The sequence below is a fragment of the Stigmatopora nigra genome, unplaced genomic scaffold, assembly GCF_051989575.1.
Source record: "Stigmatopora nigra isolate UIUO_SnigA unplaced genomic scaffold, RoL_Snig_1.1 HiC_scaffold_24, whole genome shotgun sequence".
Taxonomy (NCBI): Eukaryota; Metazoa; Chordata; class Actinopteri; order Syngnathiformes; family Syngnathidae; genus Stigmatopora; species Stigmatopora nigra.
Genome location: NW_027551603.1, coordinates 1080420 through 1106083, shown reverse-complemented (window position 1 = coordinate 1106083; position 25664 = coordinate 1080420). Strand labels below are relative to the sequence as shown.

The 25664-nt window shown below is 45.3% G+C and overlaps 58 pseudogenes; all 58 read left to right on the top strand.

Moving 5' to 3' along the window:
* Positions 1 to 7457: 7457 nt before the first annotated feature.
* On the top strand, positions 7458 to 7576 carry LOC144187890 (5S ribosomal RNA; annotated as a pseudogene).
* A 56-nt stretch (positions 7577 to 7632) lies between these two features.
* On the top strand, positions 7633 to 7751 carry LOC144191223 (5S ribosomal RNA; annotated as a pseudogene).
* Positions 7752 to 7807: 56 nt separating this feature from the next.
* Positions 7808 to 7936, top strand: LOC144182898 (5S ribosomal RNA; annotated as a pseudogene).
* A 56-nt stretch (positions 7937 to 7992) lies between these two features.
* LOC144190419 (5S ribosomal RNA) lies at positions 7993 to 8111 on the top strand (annotated as a pseudogene).
* A 56-nt stretch (positions 8112 to 8167) lies between these two features.
* LOC144184859 (5S ribosomal RNA) lies at positions 8168 to 8286 on the top strand (annotated as a pseudogene).
* Positions 8287 to 8342: 56 nt separating this feature from the next.
* Positions 8343 to 8461, top strand: LOC144187784 (5S ribosomal RNA; annotated as a pseudogene).
* Positions 8462 to 8517: 56 nt separating this feature from the next.
* Positions 8518 to 8636, top strand: LOC144188751 (5S ribosomal RNA; annotated as a pseudogene).
* A 56-nt stretch (positions 8637 to 8692) lies between these two features.
* On the top strand, positions 8693 to 8811 carry LOC144190650 (5S ribosomal RNA; annotated as a pseudogene).
* Positions 8812 to 8867: 56 nt separating this feature from the next.
* Positions 8868 to 8986, top strand: LOC144182541 (5S ribosomal RNA; annotated as a pseudogene).
* A 231-nt stretch (positions 8987 to 9217) lies between these two features.
* Positions 9218 to 9346, top strand: LOC144183060 (5S ribosomal RNA; annotated as a pseudogene).
* Positions 9347 to 9402: 56 nt separating this feature from the next.
* On the top strand, positions 9403 to 9531 carry LOC144184255 (5S ribosomal RNA; annotated as a pseudogene).
* A 56-nt stretch (positions 9532 to 9587) lies between these two features.
* Positions 9588 to 9706, top strand: LOC144187556 (5S ribosomal RNA; annotated as a pseudogene).
* A 56-nt stretch (positions 9707 to 9762) lies between these two features.
* Positions 9763 to 9882, top strand: LOC144185556 (5S ribosomal RNA; annotated as a pseudogene).
* A 56-nt stretch (positions 9883 to 9938) lies between these two features.
* Positions 9939 to 10057, top strand: LOC144189932 (5S ribosomal RNA; annotated as a pseudogene).
* A 56-nt stretch (positions 10058 to 10113) lies between these two features.
* Positions 10114 to 10232, top strand: LOC144190405 (5S ribosomal RNA; annotated as a pseudogene).
* A 56-nt stretch (positions 10233 to 10288) lies between these two features.
* On the top strand, positions 10289 to 10407 carry LOC144189920 (5S ribosomal RNA; annotated as a pseudogene).
* Positions 10408 to 10463: 56 nt separating this feature from the next.
* LOC144188749 (5S ribosomal RNA) lies at positions 10464 to 10582 on the top strand (annotated as a pseudogene).
* Positions 10583 to 10638: 56 nt separating this feature from the next.
* Positions 10639 to 10757, top strand: LOC144183038 (5S ribosomal RNA; annotated as a pseudogene).
* Positions 10758 to 10813: 56 nt separating this feature from the next.
* On the top strand, positions 10814 to 10932 carry LOC144187554 (5S ribosomal RNA; annotated as a pseudogene).
* Positions 10933 to 10988: 56 nt separating this feature from the next.
* LOC144183825 (5S ribosomal RNA) lies at positions 10989 to 11107 on the top strand (annotated as a pseudogene).
* A 56-nt stretch (positions 11108 to 11163) lies between these two features.
* LOC144190094 (5S ribosomal RNA) lies at positions 11164 to 11282 on the top strand (annotated as a pseudogene).
* Positions 11283 to 11338: 56 nt separating this feature from the next.
* On the top strand, positions 11339 to 11447 carry LOC144186017 (5S ribosomal RNA; annotated as a pseudogene).
* A 56-nt stretch (positions 11448 to 11503) lies between these two features.
* LOC144182847 (5S ribosomal RNA) lies at positions 11504 to 11622 on the top strand (annotated as a pseudogene).
* A 56-nt stretch (positions 11623 to 11678) lies between these two features.
* Positions 11679 to 11797, top strand: LOC144186127 (5S ribosomal RNA; annotated as a pseudogene).
* Positions 11798 to 11853: 56 nt separating this feature from the next.
* Positions 11854 to 11972, top strand: LOC144186115 (5S ribosomal RNA; annotated as a pseudogene).
* A 56-nt stretch (positions 11973 to 12028) lies between these two features.
* On the top strand, positions 12029 to 12157 carry LOC144183517 (5S ribosomal RNA; annotated as a pseudogene).
* A 56-nt stretch (positions 12158 to 12213) lies between these two features.
* Positions 12214 to 12332, top strand: LOC144187376 (5S ribosomal RNA; annotated as a pseudogene).
* A 56-nt stretch (positions 12333 to 12388) lies between these two features.
* Positions 12389 to 12507, top strand: LOC144187242 (5S ribosomal RNA; annotated as a pseudogene).
* Positions 12508 to 12563: 56 nt separating this feature from the next.
* LOC144188559 (5S ribosomal RNA) lies at positions 12564 to 12682 on the top strand (annotated as a pseudogene).
* A 56-nt stretch (positions 12683 to 12738) lies between these two features.
* On the top strand, positions 12739 to 12857 carry LOC144189334 (5S ribosomal RNA; annotated as a pseudogene).
* Positions 12858 to 12913: 56 nt separating this feature from the next.
* On the top strand, positions 12914 to 13032 carry LOC144184417 (5S ribosomal RNA; annotated as a pseudogene).
* Positions 13033 to 13088: 56 nt separating this feature from the next.
* Positions 13089 to 13207, top strand: LOC144185934 (5S ribosomal RNA; annotated as a pseudogene).
* Positions 13208 to 13263: 56 nt separating this feature from the next.
* Positions 13264 to 13382, top strand: LOC144188967 (5S ribosomal RNA; annotated as a pseudogene).
* Positions 13383 to 13438: 56 nt separating this feature from the next.
* Positions 13439 to 13557, top strand: LOC144188041 (5S ribosomal RNA; annotated as a pseudogene).
* A 56-nt stretch (positions 13558 to 13613) lies between these two features.
* On the top strand, positions 13614 to 13732 carry LOC144189663 (5S ribosomal RNA; annotated as a pseudogene).
* Positions 13733 to 13788: 56 nt separating this feature from the next.
* Positions 13789 to 13907, top strand: LOC144182400 (5S ribosomal RNA; annotated as a pseudogene).
* A 56-nt stretch (positions 13908 to 13963) lies between these two features.
* LOC144187553 (5S ribosomal RNA) lies at positions 13964 to 14082 on the top strand (annotated as a pseudogene).
* Positions 14083 to 21935: 7853 nt separating this feature from the next.
* On the top strand, positions 21936 to 22064 carry LOC144185024 (5S ribosomal RNA; annotated as a pseudogene).
* Positions 22065 to 22120: 56 nt separating this feature from the next.
* Positions 22121 to 22249, top strand: LOC144185123 (5S ribosomal RNA; annotated as a pseudogene).
* A 56-nt stretch (positions 22250 to 22305) lies between these two features.
* On the top strand, positions 22306 to 22434 carry LOC144185344 (5S ribosomal RNA; annotated as a pseudogene).
* A 56-nt stretch (positions 22435 to 22490) lies between these two features.
* On the top strand, positions 22491 to 22619 carry LOC144184152 (5S ribosomal RNA; annotated as a pseudogene).
* A 56-nt stretch (positions 22620 to 22675) lies between these two features.
* LOC144182430 (5S ribosomal RNA) lies at positions 22676 to 22794 on the top strand (annotated as a pseudogene).
* Positions 22795 to 22850: 56 nt separating this feature from the next.
* On the top strand, positions 22851 to 22979 carry LOC144186530 (5S ribosomal RNA; annotated as a pseudogene).
* A 56-nt stretch (positions 22980 to 23035) lies between these two features.
* LOC144187200 (5S ribosomal RNA) lies at positions 23036 to 23164 on the top strand (annotated as a pseudogene).
* Positions 23165 to 23220: 56 nt separating this feature from the next.
* LOC144189924 (5S ribosomal RNA) lies at positions 23221 to 23339 on the top strand (annotated as a pseudogene).
* Positions 23340 to 23395: 56 nt separating this feature from the next.
* On the top strand, positions 23396 to 23514 carry LOC144184419 (5S ribosomal RNA; annotated as a pseudogene).
* Positions 23515 to 23570: 56 nt separating this feature from the next.
* On the top strand, positions 23571 to 23699 carry LOC144184967 (5S ribosomal RNA; annotated as a pseudogene).
* A 56-nt stretch (positions 23700 to 23755) lies between these two features.
* On the top strand, positions 23756 to 23874 carry LOC144188748 (5S ribosomal RNA; annotated as a pseudogene).
* Positions 23875 to 23930: 56 nt separating this feature from the next.
* Positions 23931 to 24049, top strand: LOC144191813 (5S ribosomal RNA; annotated as a pseudogene).
* Positions 24050 to 24105: 56 nt separating this feature from the next.
* Positions 24106 to 24234, top strand: LOC144184541 (5S ribosomal RNA; annotated as a pseudogene).
* Positions 24235 to 24290: 56 nt separating this feature from the next.
* Positions 24291 to 24409, top strand: LOC144189834 (5S ribosomal RNA; annotated as a pseudogene).
* Positions 24410 to 24465: 56 nt separating this feature from the next.
* Positions 24466 to 24584, top strand: LOC144182757 (5S ribosomal RNA; annotated as a pseudogene).
* A 56-nt stretch (positions 24585 to 24640) lies between these two features.
* On the top strand, positions 24641 to 24759 carry LOC144184262 (5S ribosomal RNA; annotated as a pseudogene).
* A 56-nt stretch (positions 24760 to 24815) lies between these two features.
* LOC144186592 (5S ribosomal RNA) lies at positions 24816 to 24954 on the top strand (annotated as a pseudogene).
* A 56-nt stretch (positions 24955 to 25010) lies between these two features.
* On the top strand, positions 25011 to 25129 carry LOC144185285 (5S ribosomal RNA; annotated as a pseudogene).
* A 56-nt stretch (positions 25130 to 25185) lies between these two features.
* Positions 25186 to 25304, top strand: LOC144189211 (5S ribosomal RNA; annotated as a pseudogene).
* Positions 25305 to 25360: 56 nt separating this feature from the next.
* On the top strand, positions 25361 to 25479 carry LOC144189908 (5S ribosomal RNA; annotated as a pseudogene).
* Positions 25480 to 25535: 56 nt separating this feature from the next.
* Positions 25536 to 25654, top strand: LOC144190842 (5S ribosomal RNA; annotated as a pseudogene).
* Positions 25655 to 25664: the final 10 nt, after the last annotated feature.

Below are 25664 nucleotides of genomic sequence, written 5' to 3'. Positions count from 1 at the left end.
TACTTTGTTAAATCATTCTCTTTCTGTTTTTCAAAAGTGTTGAGGTCACACCAAGTCATCTTTAACCTGGACAGCCTGTTCCAGGATGGTTATACAGATAATCCACCCAATCTGGGTCCTTGAGATTTGGTGGGCCCTTGGTGACGAGGACAGGGCTATTCGGACAATAACAAGAATATTGTTATCGTTATGTAACCGTACACTTCGGGTTTTTCTGTATGTAACGATTAACGATTATATGATTATGATTATATTATATGATTCTTAGGTCAAGGAGGTTGTATAATTACTCTAATCTACATGTTGTTAGGTCTAGTCCCTGTTTTTGTTATTAGTAAAATACTTTGATTGTTATTGTAGTCCCAGATGTTGTTTTTACTCATACGTGATGGAATGATCAACAACTCTGTAACTTGTGACCATAAGAATGGGACGAAAACGTCTATTCGGGAAGACGTTCGGAAGTTGTAAGGTGACACTTGCTGTAACGCTCCCCTCCGGAGGCTTTTATCTGTTGTATCCATTTCTATTTAATTAAATGTCAATAATTGAATAAGATGTCTTCCTGCAGTTATTGATAATTACGGACGAAGGTAATTATTAATGAACCTGACATTTTGGTCCTTCTGAGCCATGGAGGTCAATATACCGGAGCGAGAACCCAGGCGCTGCTGTTCGACATCTGGTAAGTGACCGTGCGCACGGCGTCTTCAAAACCCTTGGTGGGCCGGAGTTTTTCGACGGGGGCGCCTGGATTCTCGGCGGTTGAAGACTTTTCCTGCTGGAGGGAGACATCTGATGGATCTCGGGTAAGTCCACATTAATGTCTGCATGTTGTGAAGGTGTTTCCAAATGCGTTAAAGGGACATTGTATGTGAGGTCCATTGTTGGGCTGGTTTCGCGTCCTGGGTGACGGCGATAAAACCCTGTGTTTATACTAGTCAATGGCAGGTACGGTGGGGCACTTTGCTGGAAAGTGTCCTGTGTCTCAGGGGTAGGCACGAATATATTGTACTAGAGGTACAATATTGGGGCCGGGGAGTGTCCTGTGTCTAAAGGGTAGGCACGAATATACGTTGTATGGTGTTTGTGTGGTTTCTGCAGTAAAATTAGGAAAGGCCTAGGAGATACAGTCGATACAGTCGAATAGATAATAATAATATTAATAATAATAATAAATAATAGAGTTAACTGTGTGAGGCACACGAACTCACTACAAAAAATAAAAGTAAAATATGGGAAACACGTGTTGTAAGGCGGGTTTGGATGACGATCCAAAAAATACGTCTAACTTGTAAGGATTGGAAAAAATTGGAAAGACAAAGCGCTTTAAAAATATTACACAGCTATATTTATGGATAAATAAATATGGGTTTGCTGGCCAGCTTAAAATGCATAGAATGCAGGATAATATATGCACTAATGCATAGAGGTAATATACATATATAAATAATATGTGAGTGGATAAAAGTGTAACAGCTTGTTCCACAGACACTAATGGCAAAATAAGGCCGGGGAGAAGTTAAAAATACTATTTTGGGAAAATAGTGGGGGCTCCCTCGGATAACGGGGATATATTTAAGACCGTGGCTGCGGGAAAGTACTGTTTGGTAAGGAAAAAATAGCGGGGCCTCCTCGGCTGACGGGGAAAATATTTACCGAGATAGGTGACGGGCGCGGAGGAAGTTTAACAAAAATAAAGGGAGCTAGAAAATTAATGGGGACACTGGTATTTGATTTGGTTAATCCGGGTATGACGTTTTGTGATTACAATAAATTGGGTTTTTTTTGTGATGCTTGGGCTTGTATAACAACAATTAGAATGGTTATTTCCAAGTGCGGGTGGTGCTTTGTTAATATAACCTATATGTACTGTCAATTTACAGCAATGTGATGGCTTATTGCAGCTTGGTTTTTGATCCCGTCCGCTAACGGGAAGATGGTGTTTAAAAAGACAAAAGAATATATACAAAATGATCATTTAAATTTTAGCAGGGAATGTCACCTGTGTTTTTATTATGCTCTAGACTTGCCAAAAAATGTGTCAACTGCGGGGGAAGCGTTTCTGGTGCAGCGGCTGCTGATTAGATGGGAGTGAAACATGTGGGCCGCGGGGCAGACGATTTAACTGTGTTGGGCTTTCGGGAGCGTTCGGACCGTGTAAACAACTAAAATTTTGTGATCCCTTCCGTGAAGACATTATAATAATAATAATTGGCCTTGGGGGTGCTGAAGCAAACTTGAGGGCAGAAAATGGGTTTTTGCCATATTGTTGTGCTTGCAGCATACATATTCTGGATATATGGGGTCTTGGAAAAATATTGTGATGTAGTTGAATATCGGAAGAGGGGTTAATTTGACGTTTTAATGGTTGTCTTCTCTAAAAAGCGTTGTATTTGGGCACAGGGAAAAAGCTGGTTTGTAAACATAAGATAACAATGCTGTTTTCGCAGCAAGAGTGGAGGTCATAGTTAACGGCTAATTGCGTTTTCTGTTTGGACTTTTCAGAATAAGAACAATACATGGTCTGCAAGAAATGCAAGGCTATGCGGATGCTTTCGCATTGATATTTTGGGTTTTAAAATGAAATGTATTAAGAGGATAGAAAATCTGTTTAGTAAAAGGTTGATTTGGTAAAAAGCTTTGGATTTGGGAAATAGACCAAAATAGTCATTTTTGAGCAATTGTGGATTTCAAAGGGCTCTTAGTTAAAGGAAACTAGCTTTTGGAGGATAAAATAATATTAATACTATTTCAGAATTTTTTGATTATTCAAAATACTTTAATCCAGGAGGTTGGCTGTTTAAAAGAAAAAAAGGCCAGGATGACAAAATTTACAAAATTATGGTATATTGGTGACGATAAGGTTTTTAAAACATTAAAGTTTGTAATTAGGAATTGTCTAACAAAAGGTTGATTTCTCTAATTTAATTGTTGTAGATTTTTGTTTTGGTAACAGGCTATGGGAAATGACTCTTGTCTTAAGTAAACATCATATGAGGTGATTTACAAAGTATAGTAGGTATTGAATTATTTGGCTGTTAACGACATCAGATGGGAAATTTACAATGCAATAGTGGCATGATAAAATTCATGGCATTCATCCAAATAATTAGGTGAATTGTAAATAAAATAATTGGTTTAGGATGAGCATATTTTCCCTAAGAATGGAGTAACATGGAATGTTTTTCAAAGTGCACTTGAAAGAACATTGTCTGTTGTCCTGGCGGGAGGAAATATGCTTTGTCACAGGTCATATTGGTGACTTTAAGGATATTACGGATTGGATAAGCATTGGTCAATTGATACAACCAAATAACGTTGCTTTTTACTGCTTTAAGGGCATGCAAATTGGTGAGAACTTTAGCAACGATGGGGTTAATACGCCTGAATGTTACAGTGATAACGAGTGGCAATAACAAGCTTAGATAAGGGAGGGAAAGGAGAAATTCTCCAAATTCCAGAATCTGGCTTAGAAACAGGTTATGTTAGTCGTTTTGGGTTTTTGACAGGATGTGGTAGTACATTAATTCTGGGAAATTTTGGGAAATTGGGGACCCCATATCTAAAACAAGTAGGCGTCATGTTGTATAAATTAGGCGTGGATGAATTTGTTTTACAAATGGGGGAGATTATCTTATCACCTGAAACAAGTAGAAACAAAATTGGATGGCCGCATTAAAAGGTGATTGGCATGCTATTAGAGGAAATTGGGATTTTCCAAAAACCTGACAGGGGGCCATTAGGTCATGGCGGCTGTGAAAATAAAAACCTTAGATGTGAAACTATTGCCACCTCAATTCGGGGAACAAACAGCTAAACTGATAGCATTAAAGAGGATATAACTTTGTGTGAAACTTGAAGGAAATTTTTTACAAACGGTTAAAATGCTAGAGTGGGGGTGTGTATATTAAAGGATCTACTAATGAATGCGGGGTGGATCCAGACTTTCCGGAATGTGGGGTATTCATGGCGTCCTCGAGAATTTGTGGATTTTCTCCGGGTACTCCAGTTTACTCCCACAAAATGAAATTATGGATGCTAGACTGGTTGAACACACTAAATTCTTTTTTTTATGAGTGTGAGCGTGAATGATAGTTTGTCTTTTTGTGTTTTTTGATTGGCAGACCACCGAGACATAATCTATCAATAAAAGATCAATAAAGAAAATAATTTGGGCTTGAGTCAAGGGAAGACCTATGTCTCGACAAGGGGGAGGTGGCCTTGCTACAACGGCACTACAAGGCTTAGGGTTTAAATCTATATGCATACCCACATATCCATTTCAAAAAAATACATATAGATTTTATTTTATTTTATTAGATCATATGGATATCATTCCACGATATGGAATTCCAGAAACTATTTATAGTGATAATGGCTCCCATTTTGTTAATATAATAGTTGTCTACCATCCACAATTGGCGGACCTTATATGAAGTCCTGTTTGGTAGACCTTACAAATTGTTATTATTCACCACACAATGACAATTGGATGATGAGGCGAATCTATCAGAGAAAAAAAAACGCACACACCAAATTTAGACTATCAGAGGGAGATTTTGCTTCTTAACAGGAAACGGACGAAGCGACGGTGATTCTTGAAGACTGGATGCTGATAAGCAGCATAAAAGAAGAAACATCGGAGCAACACAAAGTGGGAGGGTCCTTGTTACTGAAAGGGGACACGGATGCACCTTTCCCACAGTAAGAAGGTTGTCTAAATTGAAACGTTTCAAGAGGAAAACTCCCTAAACAAAGACAAAAAGTCATGTTGAAAACAATTATTGCTTTTGGGGCAATGAGATTAATGATGATTGTGATTCTATTCCTTTCCACAGTAGGGTTGTTTTCTCCAGTTGGAGAAAAAGGCGGAGGCGTTTCAATTGAGGATACACCTTCTTACGGGAGGGTAAACCGAGAAACATACAGATTTACATTTAATTAACATTACCTACTAAATCAAATTTCCAAAATGAAAATATATATTTGGACTCGGCGACGTCCCGGTTGCCATACAAAGGGGCAATCTATGGTGGGAAATATGTGTGGTACATTAACAGCAAAAAATTGAAGATTGGGAAAAGCCTTGTTGCAGAAATTGGTCAAGATTGGAAAGCTTGGACTGACATATTAACCTGTGAAAATGTATTTCTGAAACAGGGATTTCCCAAACGGGGGATAATTGGGCGCTGTTAATGGAGTGTAAAGAGGACAAGCACTAGGTGGAGCTACTTTGGTAAAAGGGTGGTCTCAATTGAAACATTGAGGGGACGGGTAAAATAAACTTTCTGACTTAATAAAATACGGGAAACACCAATATTAATTGAAAAGATTATTGCTCAGCAAGCAATACCATAAAACTATAGGGAACTCTTTTATATTGGGTTTGACGTCTCCATATAGTTTCAATTGAGACTAAACCATCTTACAAAAGATTAGGATAACCTACCAGACAAGGGAAAAAACGATGGGGTCTAACAACTCCCTCAATCACCATTCTTTTGGGGAAAAGTGTTTTTACAAATGAAAAAACGTGTCCTACTTGGCAAGAAAAAAAAAAAATATTGAAGCAGTGTTTATCCTGTTACGCAGTAAATAGGAAGTCAATTTTTCCACTGTTTAATCATTTTACCTGCTTAAACCTTACAGGGCATGGTCTGAAGCTGGGGGCGATAAATGACGTGGTGTACCGGCGTTCTAAAACAAACTACACCCCTGATACCACGTTCTGGCCTATGGTGGCGGGGTGGTAGATAAATTATACGACTCCTGCCGAAACGCGGCAGGACTAGGTACTTTGGTCTCACTGCTCTTACCGATGTCTGTTTTTCCATCCACAGTGGAGGAGATACAATTGGCGGCTCATAATTCGGCTGAAGGGTCGACCCTCCCGACATCGTCGAGAGGCATGGAGGGAAGGAGATCCAACATACATTGATGCGATTGGCATCCCCTGGGGCGTACCAGATGAGTATAAGCTGGCTAATCAGATCGCAGCAGGTTGGGAGTCTATCTTCCTTCTAATCACCCCAAACAAAAATGTGGATAGAATAAATTACTTACATTACAATGTTCAAAACTTGGAAATTATACTGAACAGGGATTTGTGGCCATGAAGGAACAACTGGCAGCTACCAGTCTGATGGCGTTCCAGAATCGCATAGCGGTGGATATGATCCTTGAAACAGGGGGCGTGTGTGCAATGTTTGGAAAACAATGTTGCACCTTCATACCGAACAACGCGTCACCCAGTGGATCTCTCACCAGGGCCATTACTGGCCTGCAAACACTGAACCGCAATATGCAAGAGCACTCTGGAGTAGATACGTCCGCATTGTCAGATTGGTGGGATAAGACCTTTGGAAAATCTAAAGATTTGGCTACATCCTTCGTGGTTACTATAGGCACAATTACCGCTATCCTAACATTGTGTGGGTGATGTAGTATCCCCTGTTTGCGCTCCTTGCTAAGCCGACTTATAACTACTGCAATTGCCCCTACAAATTCTAAAGTACATGAGTTGTATCTTATGGGACGGTTTGGGGAAAGCAGTGAGGTCCAGGAGTACGGTAAATCCGAGGACCAATTGGACGAATATAATTATGTTTTTTCTCTTTCAGACCAGCCATGGGAGTAAGGAGTAGGCGGGAAAAATCACAGTCACCCGACATTACCATTTAGTGATTACTAAGAAATGACTAATAACATACATATTATAAAAACGGGGGAATGTTGGGTTTGTTCTGTTTTACTATTATAATAGTTATATTAATTCATTTCTTTATTAAATCATTCTCTTTCTTTTCTCTGTATTAATTCATTACTTTGTTAAATCATTCTCTTTCTGTTTTTCAAAAGTGTTGAGGTCACACCAAGTCATCTTTAACCTGGACAGCCTGTTCCAGGATGGTTATACAAACAATCCACCCAATCTGGGTCCTTGAGATTTGGTGGGCCCTTGGTGACGAGGACAGGGCTATTCGGACAATAACAAGAATATTGTTATCGTTATGTAACCGTAACACTTCGGGTTTTTCTGTATGTAACGATTATATGATTATGATTATATTATATGATTCTTAGGTCAAGGAGGTTGTATAATTACTCTAATCTACATGTTGTTAGGTCTAGTCCCTGTTTTTGTTCTTAGTAAAATACTTTGATTGTTATTGTAGTCCCAGATGTTGTTTTTACTCATACGTGATGGAATGATCAACAACTCTGTAACTTGTGACCATAAGAATGGGACGAAAACGTCTATTCGGGAAGACGTTCGGAAGTTGTAAGGTGACACTTGCTGTAACGCTCCCCTCCGGAGGCTTTTATCTGTTGTATCCATTTCTATTTAATTAAATGTCAATAATTGAATAAGATGTCTTCCTGCAGTTATTGATAATTACGGACGAAGGTAATTATTAATGAACCTGACAGTGTCCATCTGCTAGTGCAGTACCGCTCACGGCCATACCACCCTGAAAAGGCCCGATCTCGTGCGATCTCGGAAGCCAAGCATGGTTCGGCCTGGTTAGTACCTGATTGGGAGACCGCTTGGGAATACCAGGTGCTGTGAGCATCATACCCCGCATCTTTTTCGACATTTCATGGGTGTCCATCTACTGGTGCAGTACCGCTCACGGCCATACCACCCTGAAAAGGCCCGATCTCGCCCGATCTCGGAAGCCAAGCATGGTTCGGCCTGTTTAGTACCTGATTGGGAGACCGCTTGGGAATGCCAGGTGCTGTGAGCATCATACCCCGCATCTTTTTCGACATTTCATGGGTGTCCATCTGCTAGTGCAGTACCGCTCACGGCCATACCACCCTGAAAAGGCCCGATCTCGTCCGATCTCGTCCGATCTCGGCAGCCAAGCATGGTTCGGCCTGGTTAGTACCTGATTGGGAGACCGCTTGGGAATACCAGGTGCTGTGAGCATCATACCCCGCATCTTTTTCGACATTTCATGGGTGTCCATCTGCAAGAGCAGTACCGCTCACGGCCATACCACCCTGAAAAGGCCCGATCTCGTCCGATCTCGGCAGCCAAGCATTGTTCGGCCTGGTTAGTACCTGATTGGGAGACCGCTTGGGAATACCAGGTGCTGTGAGCGTCATACCCCGCATCTTTTTCGACATTTCATGGGTGTCCATCTGCAAGAGCAGTACCGTTCACGGCCATACCACCCTGAAAAGGCCCGATCTCGTCCGATCTCGGAAGCCAAGCATGGTTCGGCCTGGTTAGTACCTGATTGGGAGACCGCTTGGGAATACCAGGTGCTGTGAGCATCATACCCCGAATCTTTTTCGACATTTCATGGGTGTCCATCTGCTAGTGCAGTACCGCTCACGGCCATACCACCCTGAAAAGGCCTGATCTCGTCCGATCTCGGAAGCCAAGCATGGTTCGGCCTGGTTAGTACCTGATTGGGAGACCGCTTGGGAATACCAGGTGCTGTGAGCATCATACCCCGCATCTTTTTCGACATTTCATGGGTGACCATCTGCTAGTGCAGTACCGCTCACGGCCATACCACCCTGAAAAGGCCCGATCTCGTCCGATCTCGGCAGCCAAGCATGGTTCGGCCTGTTTAGTACCTGATTGGGAGACCGCTTGGGAATACCAGGTGCTGTGAGCATCATACCCCGCATCTTTTTCGACATTTCATGGGTGTCTATCTGAAAGCGCAGTACCGCCCACGGCCATACCACCCTGAAAAGGCCCGATCTCGTCCGATCTCGGAAGCCAAGCATGGTTCGGCCTGTTTAGTACCTGTTTGGGAGACCGCTTGGGAATACCAGGTGCTGTGAGCATCATACCCCGCATCTTTTTCGACATTTCATGGGTGTCCATCTGCAAGAGCAGTACCGCCCAAGGCCATACCACCCTGAAAAGGCCCGATCTCGTCCGAACTCGGAAGTCAAGCATGGTTCGGCCTGGTTAGTATCTGTTTGGGAGACCGCTTGGGAATACCAGGTGCTGTGAGCATCATACCCCGCATCTTTTTCGACATTTCATGGGTGTCCATCTGCAAGAGCAGTACCGCTCACGGCCTTACCACCCTGAAAAGGCCCGATCTTGTCCGATTTTGGCAGCCAAACATGGTCCGGCCTGGTTCGTACCTGATTGGGAGACCGCTTGGGAATACCAGGTGCTGCGAGCATCATACCCCGCATCTTTTTCGACATTTCATGGGTGTCCATCTGCAAGAGCAGTACCGCTCACGGCCATACCACCCTGATAAGGCCCGATCTCGTCCGATCTCGTCCGATCTCGGCAGCCAAGCATGGTTTGGCCTGGTTAGTACCTGATTGGGAGACCACTTGGGAATACCAGGTGCTGTGAGCATCATACCCCGCATCTTTTTCCACATTTCATGGGTGTCCATCTGCTAGTGCAGTACCGCTCACGGCCATACCACCCTGATAAGGCCCGATCTCGTCCGATTTCGTCCGATCTCGGCAGCCAAGCATGGTTCGGCCTGGTTAGTACCTGATTGGGAGACCGCTTGGGAATACCAGGTGCTGTGAGCATCATACCCCGCATCTTTTTCGACATTTCATGGGTGTCCATCTGCTAGAGCAGTACCGCTCACGGCCATACCACCCTGAAAAGGCCCGATCTCGTCCGATCTCGGAAGCCAAGCATGGTTCGGCCTGTTTAGTACCTGATTGGGAGACCGCTTGGGAATACCAGGTGCTGTGAGCATCGTACCCCGCATCTTTTTCGACATTTCATGGGTGTCCATCTGCTAGTGCAGTACCGCTCACGGCCATACCAGCCTGAAAAGGCCCGATCTCGTCCGATCTCGGAAGCTAAGCATTGGTTCGGCCTGTTTAGTACCTGATTGGGAGACCGCTTGGGAATACCAGTTGCTGTGAGCATCATACCCCGCATCTTTTTCGACATTTCATGGGTGTCCATCTGCAAGAGCAGTACCGCTCACGGCCATACCACCCTGAAAAGGCCCGATCTCGTCCGATCTCGGAAGCCAAGCATGGTTCGGCCTGGTTAGTACCTGATTGGGAGACCGCTTGGGAATACCAGGTGCTGTGAGCATCATACCCCGCATCTTTACCGACATTTCATGGGTGTCCATCTGCTAGTGCAGTACCTCTCACGGCCATACCACCCTGAAAAGGCCCGATCTCGTCCGATCTCGGCAGCCAAGCATGGTTCGGCCTGTTTAGTACCTGATTGGGAGACCGCTTGGGAATACCAGGTGCTGTGAGCATCATACCCCGCATCTTTTTCGACATTTCATGGGTGTCCATCTGCAAGAGCAGTACCGCTCACGGCCATACCACCCTGAAAAGGCCCGATCTCGTCCGATCTCGGAAGCCAAGCATGGTTCGGCCTGGTTAGTACCTGATTGGGAGACCGCTTGGGAATACCAGGTGCTGTGAGCATCATACCCCGCATCTTTATCGACATTTCATGGGTGTCCATCTGCTAGTGCAGTACCGCTCACGGCCATACCACCCTGAAAAGGCCCGATCTCGTCCGATCTCGGCAGCCAAGCATGGTTCGGCCTGTTTAGTACCTGATTGGGAGACCGCTTGGGAATACCAGGTGCTGTGAGCATCATACCCCGCATCTTTTTCGACATTTCATGGGTGTCCATCTGCAAGTGCAGTACCGCTCACGGCCATACCACCCTGAAAAGGCCCGATCTCGCCCGATCTCGGCAGCCAAGCATGGTTCGGCCTGTTTAGTACCTGATTGGGAGACCGCTTCGGAATACCAGGTGCTGTGAGCATCATACCCCGCATCTTTTTCGACATTTCATGGGTGTCCATCTGCTAGTGCAGTACCGCTCACGGCCATACCACCCTGAAAAGGCCCGATCTCGTCCGATCTCGGAAGCCAAGCATGGTTCGGCCTGTTTAGTACCTGATTGGGAGACCGCTTGGGAATACCAGGTGCTGTGAGCATCATACCCCGCATCTTTTTCGACATTTCATGGGTGTCCATCTGCAAGTGCAGTACCGCACATGGCCATACCACCCTGAAAAGGCCCAATCTCGTCCGATCTTGGAAGCCAAGCATGGTTCGGCCTGTTTGGTACCTGATTGGGAGACCGCTTGGGAATACCAGGTGCTGTGAGCATCATACCCCGCATCTTTCTCGACATTTCATGGGTGTCCATCTGCAAGAGCAGTACCGCTCACGGCCATACCACCCTGAAAAGGCGCGATCTCGTCCGATCTCGGAAGCCAAGCATGGTTCGGCCTGTTTAGTACCTGATTGGGAGACCGCTTGGGAATACCAGGTGCTGTGAGCATCATACCCCGCATCTTTTTCGACATTTCATGGGTGTCCATCTGCAATAGCAGTACCGCTCACGGCCATACCACCCTGAAAAGGCCCGATCTCGGAAGCCAAGCATGGTTCGGCCTGGTTAGTACCTGATTGGGAGACCGCTTGGGAATACCAGGTGCTGTGAGCATCATACCCCGCATCTTTTTCGACATTTCATGGGTGTCCATCTGCTAGTGCAGTACCGCTCACGGCCATACCACCCTGAAAAGGTCCGATCTCGTCCGATCTCGGAAGCCAAGCATGGTTCGGCCTGTTTAGTACCTGATTGGGAGACCGCTTGGGAATACCAGGTCCTGTGAGCATCATACCCCGCATCTTTTTCGACATTTCATGGGTGTCCATCTGCTAGTGCAGTACCGCTCACGGCCATACCACCCTGAAAAGGCCCGATCTCGTCCGATCTCGGCAGCCAAGCATGGTTCGGCCTGGTTAGTACCTGATTGGGAGACCGCTTGGGAATACCAGGTGCTGTGAGCATCATACCCCGCATCTTTTTCGACATTTCATGGGTGTCCATCTGCTAGTGCAGTACCGCTCACGGCCATACCACCCTGAAAAGGCCCGATCTCGTCCGATCTCGGCAGCCAAGCATGGTTCGGCCTGGTTAGTACCTGATTGGGAGACCGCTTGGGAATACCAGGTGCTGTGAGCATCATACCCCGCATCTTTTTCGACATTTCATTGGTGTCCATCTGCAAGAGCAGTACCGCTCACGGTCATACCACCCTGATAAGGCCCGATCTCGCCCGATCTCGTCCGATCTCGGCAGCCAAGCATGGTTCGGCCTGGTTAGTACCTGATTGGGAGACCGCTTGGGAATACCAGGTGCTGTGAGCATCATACCCCGCATCTTTTTCGACATTTCATGGGTGTCCATCTGCAAGAAGAGTACCGCTCACGGCCATACCACCCTGATAAGGCCCGATCTCGTCTGATCTCGGCAGCCAAGCATGGTTCGGCCTGGTTAGTACCTGAATGGGAGACCGCTTGGGAATACCAGGTGCTGTGAGCATCATACCCCGCATCTTTTTCGACATTTCATGGGTGTCCATCTGCTAGTGCAGTACCGCTCACGGCCATACCACCCTGAAAAGGCCCGATCTCGTCCGATCTTGGAAGCCAAGCATGGTTCGGCCTGGTTAGTACCTGGTTGGGAGACCGCTTGGGAATACCAGGTGCTGTGAGCATCATACCCCGCATCTTTTTCGACATTTCATGGGTGTCCATCTGCTAGTGCAGTACCGCTCACGGCCATACCACCCTGAAAAGGACCGATCTCGTCCGATCTCGGAAGCCAAGCAAGGTTCGGCCTGGTTAGTACCTGATTGGGAGACCGCTTGGGAATACCAGGTGCTGTGAGCATCATACCCCGCATCTTTTTCGACATTTCATGGGTGTCCATCTGCAAGAGAAGTACCGCTCACGGCCATACCACCCTGAAAAGGCCTGATCTCGTCCGATCTCGGAAGCCAAGCATGGTTTGGCCTGGTTAGTACCTGATTGGGAGACTGCTTGGGAATACCAGGTGCTGTGAGCATCATACCCCGCATCTTTTTCGACATTTCATGGGTGTCCATCTGCAATAGCAGTACCGCTCACGGCCATACCACCCTGAAAAGGCCCGATCTCGTCCGATCTAGGAAGCCAAGCATGGTTCAGCCTGGTTAGTACCTGATTGGGAGACCGCTTGGGAATACCAGGTGCTGTGAGTATCATACCCCGCATCTTTTTCGACATTTCATGGGTGTCCATCTGCTAGTGCAGTACCGCTCACGGCCATACCACCCTGAAAAGGCCCGATCTCGCCCGATCTCGGAAGCCAAGCATTGTTCGGCCTGTTTAGTACCTGATTGGGAGACCGCTTGGGAATACCAGGGGCTGTGTGCATCATACCCCGCATCTTTTTCGACATTTCATGGGTGTCCATCTGCTAGTGCAGTACCGCTCACGGCCATACCACCCTGAAAAGGCCCGATCTCGTCCGATCTCGGAAGCCAAGCAAGGTTCGGCCTGGTTAGTACCTGATTGGGAGACCGCTTGGGAATACCAGGTGCTGTGAGCATCATACCCCGCATCTTTTTCGACATTTCATGGGTGTCCATCTGCAAGAGAAGTACCGCTCACGGCCATACCACCCTGAAAAGGCCCGATCTCGTCCGATCTCGGAAGCCAAGCATGGTTTGGCCTGGTTAGTACCTGATTGGGAGACCACTTGGGAATACCAGGTGCTGTGAGCATCATACCCCGCATCTTTTTCGACATTTCATGGGTGTCCATCTGCAAGAGCAGTACCGCTCACGGCCATACCACCCTGAAAAGGCCCGATCTCGTCCGATCTAGGAAGCCAAGCATGGTTTGGCCTGGTTAGTACCTGATTGGGAGACCGCTTGGGAATACCAGGTGCTGTGAGCATCATACCCCGCATCTTTTTCGACATTTCATGGGTGTCCATCTGCTAGTGCAGTACCGCTCACGGCCATACCACCCTGAAAAGGCCCGATCACGCCCGATCTCGGAAGCCAAGCATGGTTCGGCCTGTTTAGTACCTGATTGGGAGACCGCTTGGGAATACCAGGTGCTGTGTGCATCATACCCCGCATCTTTTTCGACATTTCATGGGTGTCCATCTGCTAGTGCAGTACCGCTCACGGCCATACCACCCTGAAAAGGCCCGATCTCGTCCGATCTCGGAAGCCAAGCATGGTTCGGCCTGTTTAGTACCTGATTGGGAGACCGCTTGGGAATACCAGGTGCTGTGAGCATCATACCCCGCATCTTTTTCGACATTTCATGGGTGTCTGTTGGGTTTGTTCTGTTTTACTATTATAATAGTTATATTAATTCATTTCTTTATTAAATCATTCTCTTTCTTTTCTCTGTATTAATTCATTACTTTGTTAAATCATTCTCTTTCTGTTTTTCAAAAGTGTTGAGGTCACACCAAGTCATCTTTAACCTGGACAGCCTGTTCCAGGATGGTTATACAAACAATCCACCCAATCTGGGTCCTTGAGATTTGGTGGGCCCTTGGTGACGAGGACAGGGCTATTCGGACAATAACAAGAATATTGTTATCGTTATGTAACCGTACACTTCGGGTTTTTCTGTATGTAACGATTATATGATTATGATTATATTATATGATTCTTAGGTCAAGGAGGTTGTATAATTACTCTAATCTACATGTTGTTAGGTCTAGTCCCTGTTTTTGTTATTAGTAAAATACTTTGATTGTTATTGTAGTCCCAGATGTTGTTTTTACTCATACGTGATGGAATGATCAACAACTCTGTAACTTGTGACCATAAGAATGGGACGAAAACGTCTATTCGAGGAGACGTTCGGAAGTTGTAAGGTGACACTTGCTGTAACGCTCCCCTCCGGAGGCTTTTATCTGTTGTATCCATTTCTATTTAATTAAATGTCAATAATTGAATAAGATGTCTTCCTGCAGTTATTGATAATTACGGACGAAGGTAATTATTAATGAACCTGACATTTTGGTCCTTCTGAGCCATGGAGGTCAATATACCGGAGCGAGAACCCAGGCGCTGCTGTTCGACATCTGGTAAGTGACCGTGCGCACGGCGTCTTCAAAACCCTTGGTGGGCCGGAGTTTTTCGACGGGGGCGCCTGGATTCTCGGCGGTTGAAGACTTTTCCTGCTGGAGGGAGACATCTGATGGATCTCGGGTAAGTCCACATTAATGTCTGCATGTTGTGACGGTGTTTCCAAATGCGTTAAAGGGACATTGTATGTGAGGTCCATTGTGGGCTGGTTTCGCGTCCTGGGTGACGGCGACAAAACCCTGTGTTTATACTAGTCAATGGCAGGTACGGTGGGGCACTTTGCTGGAAAGTGTCCTGTGTCTCAGGGGTAGGCACGAATGTATTGTACTGGAGGTACAATGGTGGGGCTGGGAAGTGTCCTGTGTCTAAAGGGTAGGCACGAATATGTTGTAAATGTTGTATGGTGTTTGTGTGGTTTCTGCAGTAAAATTAAGATAAGCCTAGGAAATACAGTCGAAGGAGTGATAATAATAAAAATAGAGTGATAATAATAAAAATAGATATAATAAAGTTAACTGTGTGAGGCACACGAACTCACTACAAAAAAGTAAAATATGGGAAACACGTGTTGTAAGGCGGGTTTGGATGACGATCCAAAAAATACGTCTAACTTGTAAGGATTGGAAAAAATTGGTAAGACAAAGCGCTTTAAAAATATTACACAGCTATATTTATGGATAAATAAATATGGGTTTGCTGGCCAGCTTAAAATGCATAAAATGCAGGATAATATATACACTAATGGAGGTAATATACATATATAAATAATATGTGAGTGGATAAAAGTGTAACAGCTTGTTCCACAGACACTAATGGAGGTAATATACGTATATAAATAATATGTGAGTGGATAAAAGTGTAACAGCTTGTTCCACAGACACTAATGGCGAAATAAGGCCGGGGAGAAGTTAAAAAATACTATTTTGGGAAAATAGTGGGGGCTCCCTCGGATAACGGGGATATATTTAAGACCGTGGCGGCGGGAAAGTACTGTTTGGTAAGGAAAAAATAGCGGGGCCTCCTCGGCTGACGGGGAAAATATTTACCGAGATAGGTGACGGGCGCGTAGGAAGTTTAACAAAAATAAAGGGAGCTAGAAAATTAATGGGGACACTGGTATTTGATTTGGTTAATCCGGGTATGACGTTTTGTGATTACAATAAATTGGGTTTTTTTGTGATGCTTGGGCTTGTATAACAACAATTAGAATGGTTATTTCCAAGTGCTGGTGGTGCTTTGTTAATATAACCTATATGTACTGTCAATTTACAGCAATGTGATGGCTTATTGCAGCTTGGTTTTTGATCCCGTCCGCTAACGGGAAGATGGTGTTTAAAAAGACAAAAGAATATATACAAAATGATCATTTAAATGTTTAGCAGGGAATGTCACCTGTGTTTTTATTATGCTCTAGACTTGCAAAAAAATGTGTCGACTGCGGGGGAAGCGTTTCTGGTGCAGCGGCTGCTGATTAGATGGGAGTGAAACATGTGGGCCGCGGGGCAGACGATTTAACTGTGTTGGGCTTTCGGGAGCGTTCGGACCGTGTAAACGACTAAAATTTTGTGATCCTTTCCGTGAAGACATTATAATAATAATAATTGGCCTTGGGGGTGCTGAAGCAAACTTGAGGGCAGAAAATGGGTTTTTGCCATATTGTTGTGCTTGCAGCATACATATTCTGGATATATGGGGTCTTGGAAAAATATTGTGATGTAGTTGAATATCGGAAGAGGGGTTAATTTGACGTTTTAATGGTTGTCTTCTCTAAAAAGCGTTGTATTTGGGCACAGGGAAAAAGCTGGTTTGTAAACATAAGATAACAATGCTGTTTTCGCAGCAAGAGTGGAGGTCATAGTTAACGGCTAATTGCGTTTTCTGTTTGGACTTTTCAGAATAAGAACAATACATGGGCTGCAAGAAATGCAAGGTTATGCGAATGCTTTCGCATTGATATTTTGGGTTTTAAAATGAAATGTATTAAGAGGATAGAAAATCTGTTCAGTAAAAGGTTGATTTGGTAAAAAGCTTTGGATTTGGGAAATAGACCAAAATAGTCATTTTTGAGCAATTGTGGATTTCAAAGGGCTCTTAGTAAAAGGAAACTAGCTTTTGGAGGATAAAATAATATTAATACTATTTCAGAATTTTTTGATTGTTCAAAATACTTTAATCCAGGAGGTTGGCCAGGATGACAAAATTTACAATATTATGGTATATTGGTGACGATAAGGTTTTTAAAACATTAAAGTTGTAATTAGGAATTGTCTAACAAAAGGTTGATTTCTCTAATTTAATTGTTGAAGATTTTTGTTTTGGTAACAGGCTATGGGAAAAGACTTTTGTCTTAAGTAAACATCATATGAGGTGATTTACTAAGTATATAGTAGGTATTGAATTATTTGGCTGTTAACGACATCAGATGGGAAATTTACAATAAAATAGTGGCATGATAAAATTCATGGCATTCATCCAAATAATTAGGTGAATTGTAAATAAAATAATTGGTTTAGGATGAGCATATTTTCCCTAAGAATGGAGTAACATGGAATGTTTTTCAAAGTGCACTTGAAAGAACATTGTCTGTTGTCCTGGCGGGAGGAAATATGCTTTGTCACAGGTCATATTGATGACTTTAAGGATATTACAGATTGGATAAGCATTGGTCAATTGATACAACCAAATAACGTTGCTTTTTACTGCTTTAAGGGCATGCAAATTGGTGAGAACTTTAGAAATTCATATCATTGCAACGATGGGGTTAATACGCCTGAATGTTACAGTGATAACGAGGGGCAATAACAAGCTTAGATAAGGGAGGGAAAGGAGAAATTCTCCAAATTCCAGAATCTGGCTTAGAAACAGGTTATGTTAGTCGTTTTGGGTTTTTGACAGGATCTGGTGGTACATGAATTCTGGGAAATTTTGGGAAATTGGGGACCCCATATCTAAAACAAGTTCTAGACAAATGTGTAAATAGGCTCTATTTGGCGCTGGATGCACAAATTCTAGAGGGGCCTTTCATGTTTGGAAACAAGTGACGCTTTAGGTAGATGGGTTGTCTATGAACAAAATGGGATGGGGGAAATTCGCTTACAAATTCGGCGTGTTATCTTGGTTCATAGAATTTGGAGTCAAGGCGACGTAATAAAGGCCATAGGCGTCATGTTGTATAAAATAGGCGTGGATGAATTAGTTTTACAAATGGGGGAGATTATCTTATCACCTGAAACAAGTAGAAACAAAATTGGATGGCCGCATTAAAAGGTGATTGGCATGCTATTAGAGGAAATTGGGATTTTCCAAAAAACCTGATAGGGGGCCATTAGGTCATGGCGGCTGTGAAAAATAAAAACCTTAGATGTGAAACTATTGCCACCTCAATTCGGGGAACAAACAGGTAAACTGATAGCATTAAAAAGGATATAACTTTGTGTGAAACTTGAAGGTAATTTTTTACAAACGGTTAAAATGCTAGAGTGGGGGTGTGTATATTAAAGGATCTACTCATGAATGCGGGGTGGATCCAGACCTTCCGGAATGTGGGGTATTCATGGCGTCCTCAAGAATTTGTGGATTTTCTCCGGGTACTCCAGTTTACTCCCACAAAATGAAATTATGGATGCTAGACTGGTTGAACACACTAAATTCTTCTTTTTATGAGTGTGAGCGTGAATGATAGTTTGTCTTTTTGTGTTTTTTGATTGGCAGACCACCGAGACATAATCTATCAATAAAAGATCAATAAAGAAAATAATTTGGGCTTGAGTCAAGGGAAGACCTATGTCTCGACAAGGGGGAGGTGGCCTTGCTACAACGGCACTACAAGGTTTAGGTTTTAAATCTATATGCATACCCACATATCCATTTCAAAAAATACATATAGATTTTATTTTATTTTATTAGATCATATGGATATCATTCCACGATATGGAATTTCAGAAACTATTTATAGTGATAATGGCTCCCATTTTGTTAATATAATAGTTGTCTACCATCCACAATTGGCGGACCTTATATGAAGTCCTGTTTGGTAGACCTTACAAATTGTTATTATTCACTACACAATGACAATTGGATGATGAGGCGAATCTATCAGAAAAAAAAAAAAAAACGCACACACCAAATTTAGACTATCAGAGGGAGATTTTGCTTGTCAACAGGAAACGGACGAAGCGACGGTGATTCTTGAAGACTGGATGCTGATAAGCAGCATAAAAGAAGAAACATCGGAGCAACGCAAAGTCGGAGGGTCCTTGTTACTGAAAGGGGACACGGATGCACCTTTCCCACAGTAAGAAGGTTGTCTAAATTGAAACGTTTCAAGAGGAAAACTCCCTAAACAAAGACAAAAAGTCATGTTGAAAACAATTATTGCTTTTGGGGCAATGAGATTAATGATGATTGTGATTCTATTCCTTTCCACAGTAGGGTTGTTTTCTCCAGTTGGAGAAAAAGGCGGAGGCGTTTCAATTGAGGATACACCTTCTTACGGGAGGGTAAACCGAGAAACATACACATTTACATTTAATTAACATTACCTACTAAATCAAATTTCCAAATTGAAAATATATATTTGGACTCGGCGACGTCCCGGGTGCCGTACAAGGTGTCAATCTATGGTGGGAAATATGTGTGGTACATTAACAGCAAAAAAATTGAAGATTGGGAAAAGCCTTGTTGCAGAAATTGGTCAAGATTGGAAAGCTTGGACTGACATATTAACCTGTGAAATTTATTTCTGAAACAGGGATTTCCCAAACGGGGGATAATTGGGCGCTGTTAATGGAGTGTAAAGAGGACAAGCACTAGGTGGAGCTACTTTGGTAAAAGGGTGGTCTCAATTGAAACATTGAGGGGACGGGTAAAATAAACTTTCTGACTTAATAAAATACGGGAAACACCAATATTAATTGAAAAGATTATTGCTCAGCAAGCAATACCATAAAACTATAGGGAACTCTTTTATATTGGGTTTGACGTCTCCATATAGTTTCAATTGAGACTAAACCATCTTACAAAAGATTAGGATAACCTACCAGACAAGGGAAAAAACGATGGGGTCTAACAACTCCCTCAATCACCATTCTTTTGGGGAAAAGTGTTTTTACAAATGAAAAAACGTGTCCTACTTGGCAAGAAAGAAAAAAAAATATATTGAAACAGTGTTTATCCTGTTACGCAGTAAATAGGAAGTCAATTTTTCCACTGTTTAATCATTTTACCTGCTTAAACCTTACAGGGCATGGTCTGAAGCTAGGGGCGATAAATGAGACGTGGTGTACCGGCGTTCTAAAACAAACTACACCCCTGATACCACGTTCTGGCCTATGGTGGCGGGGTGGTAGATAAATTATACGACTCCTGCCGAAACGCGGCAGGACTAGGTACTTTGGTCTCACTGCTCTTACCGATGTCTGTTTTTCCATCCACAGTGGAGGAGATACAATTGGCGGCTCATAATTCGGCTGAAGGGTCGACCCTCCCGACATCGTCGAGAGGCATGGAGGGAAGGAGATCCAACATACATTGATGCGATTGGCATCCCCTGGGGCGTACCAGATGAGTATAAGCTGGCTAATCAGATCGCAGCAGGTTGGGAGTCTATCTTCCTTCTAATCACCCCAAACAAAAATGTGGATAGAATAAATTACTTACATTACAATGTACAAAACTTGGAAATTATACTGAACAGGGATTTGTGGCCATTAAGGAACAACTGGCAGCTACCAGTCTGATGGCGTTCCGGGGTCGCATAGCGGTGGATATGATCCTTGAAACGGGGCGTGTGTGCAATGTTTGTAAAACAATGTTGCACCTTCATACCGAACAACACGTCACCCAGTGGATCTCTCACCAGGGCCATTACTGGCCTGCAAACACTGAACCGCAATATGCAAGAGCACTCTGGAGTAGATACGTCCGCATTGTCAGATTGGTGGGATAAGACCTTTGGAAAATCTAAAGATTTGGCTACATCCTTCGTGGTTACTATAGGCACAATTACCGCTATCCTAACATTGTGTGGGTGATGTAGTATCCCCTGTTTGCGCTCCTTACTAAGCCGACTTATAACTACTGCAATTGCCCCTACAAATTCTAAAGTACATGAGTTGTATCTTATGGGACGGTTTGGGGAAAGCAGTGAGGTCCAGGAGTACGGTAAATCCGAGGACCAATTGGACGAATATAATTATGTTTTTTCTCTTTCAGACCAGCCATGGGAGTAAGGAGTAGGCGGGAAAAATCACAGTCACCCGACATTACCATTTAGTGATTACTAAGAAATGACTAATAACATACATATTATAAAAACGGGGGAATGTTGGGTTTGTTCTGTTTTACTATTATAATAGTTATATTAATTCATTTCTTTATTAAATCATTCTCTTTCTTTTCTCTGTATTAATTCATTACTTTGTTAAATCATTCTCTTTCTGTTTTTCAAAAGTGTTGAGGTCACACCAAGTCATCTTTAACCTGGACAGCCTGTTCCAGGATGGTTATACAAACAATCCACCCAATCTGGGTCCTTGAGATTTGGTGGGCCCTTGGTGACGAGGACAGGGCTATTCGGACAATAACAAGAATATTGTGATCGTTATGTAACCGTACACTTCGGGTTTTTCTGTATGTAACGATTATATGATTATGATTATATTATATGATTCTTAGGTCAAGGAGGTTGTATAATTACTCTAATCTACATGTAGTTAGGTCTAGTCCCTGTTTTTGTTATTAGTAAAATACTTTGATTGTTATTGTAGTCCCAGATGTTGTTTTTACTCATACGTGATGGAATGATCAACAACTCTGTAACTTGTGACCATAAGAATGGGACGAAAACGTCTATTCGAGGAGACGTTCGGAAGTTGTAAGGTGACACTTGCTGTAACGCTCCCCTCCGGAGGCTTTTATCTGTTGTATCCATTTCTATTTAATTAAATGTCAATAATTGAATAAGATGTCTTCCTGCAGTTATTGATAATTACGGACGAAGGTAATTATTAAAGAACCTGACAGTGTTCATCTGCAAGAGCAGTACCGCTCACGGCCATGCCACCCTGATAAGGCCCGATCTCGCCCGATCTCGTCCGACCTCGGCAGCCAAGCATGGTTCGGCCTGGTTAGTACCTGATTGGGAGACCGCTTGGGAATACCAGGTGCTGTGAGCATCATACCCCGCATTTTTTTCGACATTTCATGGGTGTCCATCTGCAAGAGCAGTACCGCTCACTGCCATACCACCCTGAAAAGGCCCGATCTCGCCCGATCTCGTCCGAACTCGGCAGCCAAGCATGGTTCGGCCTGGTTAGTACCTGATTGGGAGACCGCTTGAGAATACCAGGTGCTGTGAGCATCATACCCCGCATCTTTTTCGACATTTCATGGGTGTCCATCTGCAAGAGCAGTACCGCTCACGGCCATACCGCCCTGATAAGGCCCGATCTCGCCCGATCTCGTCCGATCTCGGCAGCCAAGCATGGTTCGGCCTGGTTAATACCTGATTGGGAGACCGCTTGGGAATACCAGGTGCTGTGAGCATCATACCCCGCATCTTTTTCGACATTTCATGGGTGTCCATCTGCAAGAGCAGTACCGCTCACGGCCATACCACCCTGAAAAGGCCCAATCTCGCCCGATCTCGTCCGATCTCGGCAGCCAAGCAGGGTTCAGCCTGTTTAGTACCTGATTGGGAGACCGCTTGGGAATACCAGGTGCTGTGAGCATCTTGCCCCGCATCTTTTTCGACATTTCATGGGTGTCCATCTGCACGAGCAGTACCGCTCACGGCCATACCACCCTGAAAAGGCCCGATCTCGCCCGATCTAGGAAGCCAAGCATGGTTTGGCCTGGTTAGTACCTAATTGGGAGACCGCTTGGGAATACCAGGTGCTGTGAGCATCATACCCCGCATCTTTTTCGACATTTCATGGGTGTCCATCTGCTAGTGCAGTACCGCTCACGGCCATACCACCCTGAAAAGGCCCGATCTCGTCCGATCTCGTCCGATCTCGGAAGCCAAGCATGGATCGGCCTGTTTAGTACCTAATTGGGAGACCGCTTGTGAATACCAGGTGCTGTGAGCATCATACCCCGCATCTTTTTCGACATTTCATGGGTGTCCATCTGCTAGTGCAGTACCGCTCACGGCCATACCACCCTGAAAAGGCACGATCTCGTCCGATCTCGCCCGATCTCGGCAGCCAAGCATGATTCGGCCTGTTTAGTACCTGATTGGGAGACCGCTTGGGAATACCAGGTGCTGTGAGCATCATACCCCGCATCTTTTTCGACATTTCATGGGTGTCCATCTGCAAGAGCAGTACCGCTCACGGCCATACCACCCTGAAAAGGCCCGATCTCGTCCGATCTCGGAAGCCAAGCATGGTTCGGCCTGGTTAGTACCTGATTGGGAGACCGCTTGGGAATACCAGTTGCTGTGAGCATCTTGCCCCGCATCTTTTTCGACATTTCATGGGTGTCCATCTGCTAGTGCAGTACCGCTCAAGGCCATACCACCCTGAAAAGGCCCGATCTCGTCTGATCTCGGAAGCCAAGCATGGTTCGGCCTGTTTAGTGCCTGATTGGGAGACCGCTTGGGAATACCAGGTGCTGTGAGCATCATACCCTGCATCTTTTTCGACATTTCATAAGTGTCCATCTGCAAGAGCAGTACCGCTCACTGCCATACCACCCTGAAAAGGCCCGATCTCGTCCGATCTCGTCCGATCTCGGCAGCCAAGCATGGTTCGGCCTGGTTAGTACCTGATTGGGAGACCGCTTGGGAATACCAGGTGCTGTGAGCATCATACCCCGCATCTTTTTCGACATTTCATGGGTGTCCATCTGCTAGTGCAGTACCGCTCACGGCCATACCACCCTGAAAAGGCCCGATCTCGTCCGATCTCGGCAGCCAAGCATGGTTCGGCCTGTTTAGTACCTGATTGGGAGACCGCTTGGGAATACCAGGTGCTGTGAGCATCATACCCCGCATCTTTTTCGACATTTCATGGGTGTCCATCTGCTAGTGCAGTACCGCTCACGGCCATACCACCCTGAAAAGGCCCGATCTCGTCCGATCTCGGAAGCCAAGCATGGTTCAGCCTGGTTAGTACCTGATTGGGAGACCGCTTGGAAATACCTGGTGCTGTGAGCATCATACCCCGCATCTTTTTCGACATTTCATGGGTGTCCATCTGCTAGTGCAGTACCGCTCACGGCCATACCACCCTGAAAAGGCCCGATCTCGTCCGATCTCGTCCGATCTCGGCAGCCAAGCATGGTTCGGCCTGTTTAGTACCTGATTGGGAGACCGCTTGGGAATACCAGGTGCTGTGAGCATCATACCTCGCATCTTTTTCGACATTTCATGGGTGTCCATCTGCAAGTGCAGTACCGCTCACGGCCATACCACCCTGAAAAGGCCCGATCTTGTCCGATCTCGGAAGCCAAGCATGGATCGGCCTGGTTAGTACCTGATTGGGAGACCGCTTGGGAATACCAGGTGCTGTGAGCATCATACCCCGCATCTTTTTCGACATTTCATGGGTGTCCATCTGCTGGTGCAGTACCGCACACGGCCATACCACCCTGAAAAGGCCCGATCTCGTCCGATCTCGGAAGCCAAGCATGGTTCAGCCTGTTTAGTACCTGATTGGGAGACCGCTTGGGAATACCAGGTGCTGTGCGCATCATACCCCGCATCTTTTTCGACATTTCATGGGTGTCCATCTGCGAAAGCAGTACCGCTCACGGCCATACCACCCTGAAAAGGCCCGATCTCGTCCGATCTCGGAAGCCAAGCATGGTTCGGCCTGGTTAGTACCTGATTGGGAGACCGCTCGGGAATACCAGGTGCTGTGAGCATCATACCCCGCATCTTTTTCGACATTTCATGGGTGTCCATCTGCAAGAGCAGTACCGCTCACGGCCATACCACCCTGATAAGGCCCGATCTCGCCCGATCTCGCCCGATCTCGTCCGATCTCGGCAGCCAAGCATGGTTCGGCCTGGTTAGTACCTGATTGGGAGACCGCTTGGGAATACCAGGTGCTGTGAACATCATACCCGGCATCTTTTTCGACATTTCATGGGTGTCCATCTGCAAGTGCAGTACCGCTCACGGCCATACCACCCTGAAAAGACCCCATCTCGCCCGATCTCGGAAGCCAAGCATGGTTCGGCCTGTTTAGTACCTGATTGGGAGACTGCTTGGGAATACCAGGTGCTGTGAGCATCATACCCCGCATCTTTTTCGACATTTCATGGGTGTCTATCTGCTAGTGCAGTACCGCTCACGGCCATACCACCCTGAAAAGGCTCGATCTCGTCCGATCTCGGAAGCCAAGCATGGTTCGGCCTGTTTAGTACCTGATTGGGAGACCGCTTGGGAATACCAGGTGCTGTGAGCATCATACCCCGCATCTTTTTCGACATTTCATGGGTGTCCATCTGCTAGTGCAATACCGCTCACGGCCATACCACCCTGAAAAGGCCCGATCTCGTCCGATCTCGGAAGCCAAGCATGGTTCGGCCTGGTTAGTACCTGATTGGGAGACCGCTTGGGAATACCAGGTGCTGTGAGCATCAAACCCCGCATCTTTTTCGACATTTCATGGGTGTCCATCTGCTATTGCAGTACCGCTCACGGCCATACCACCCTGAAAAGGCCCGATCTCGTCCGATCTCGGCAGCCAAGCATGGTTCGGCCTGTTTAGTACCTGATTGGGAGACCGCTTCGGAATACCAGGTGCTGTGAGCATCATACCCCG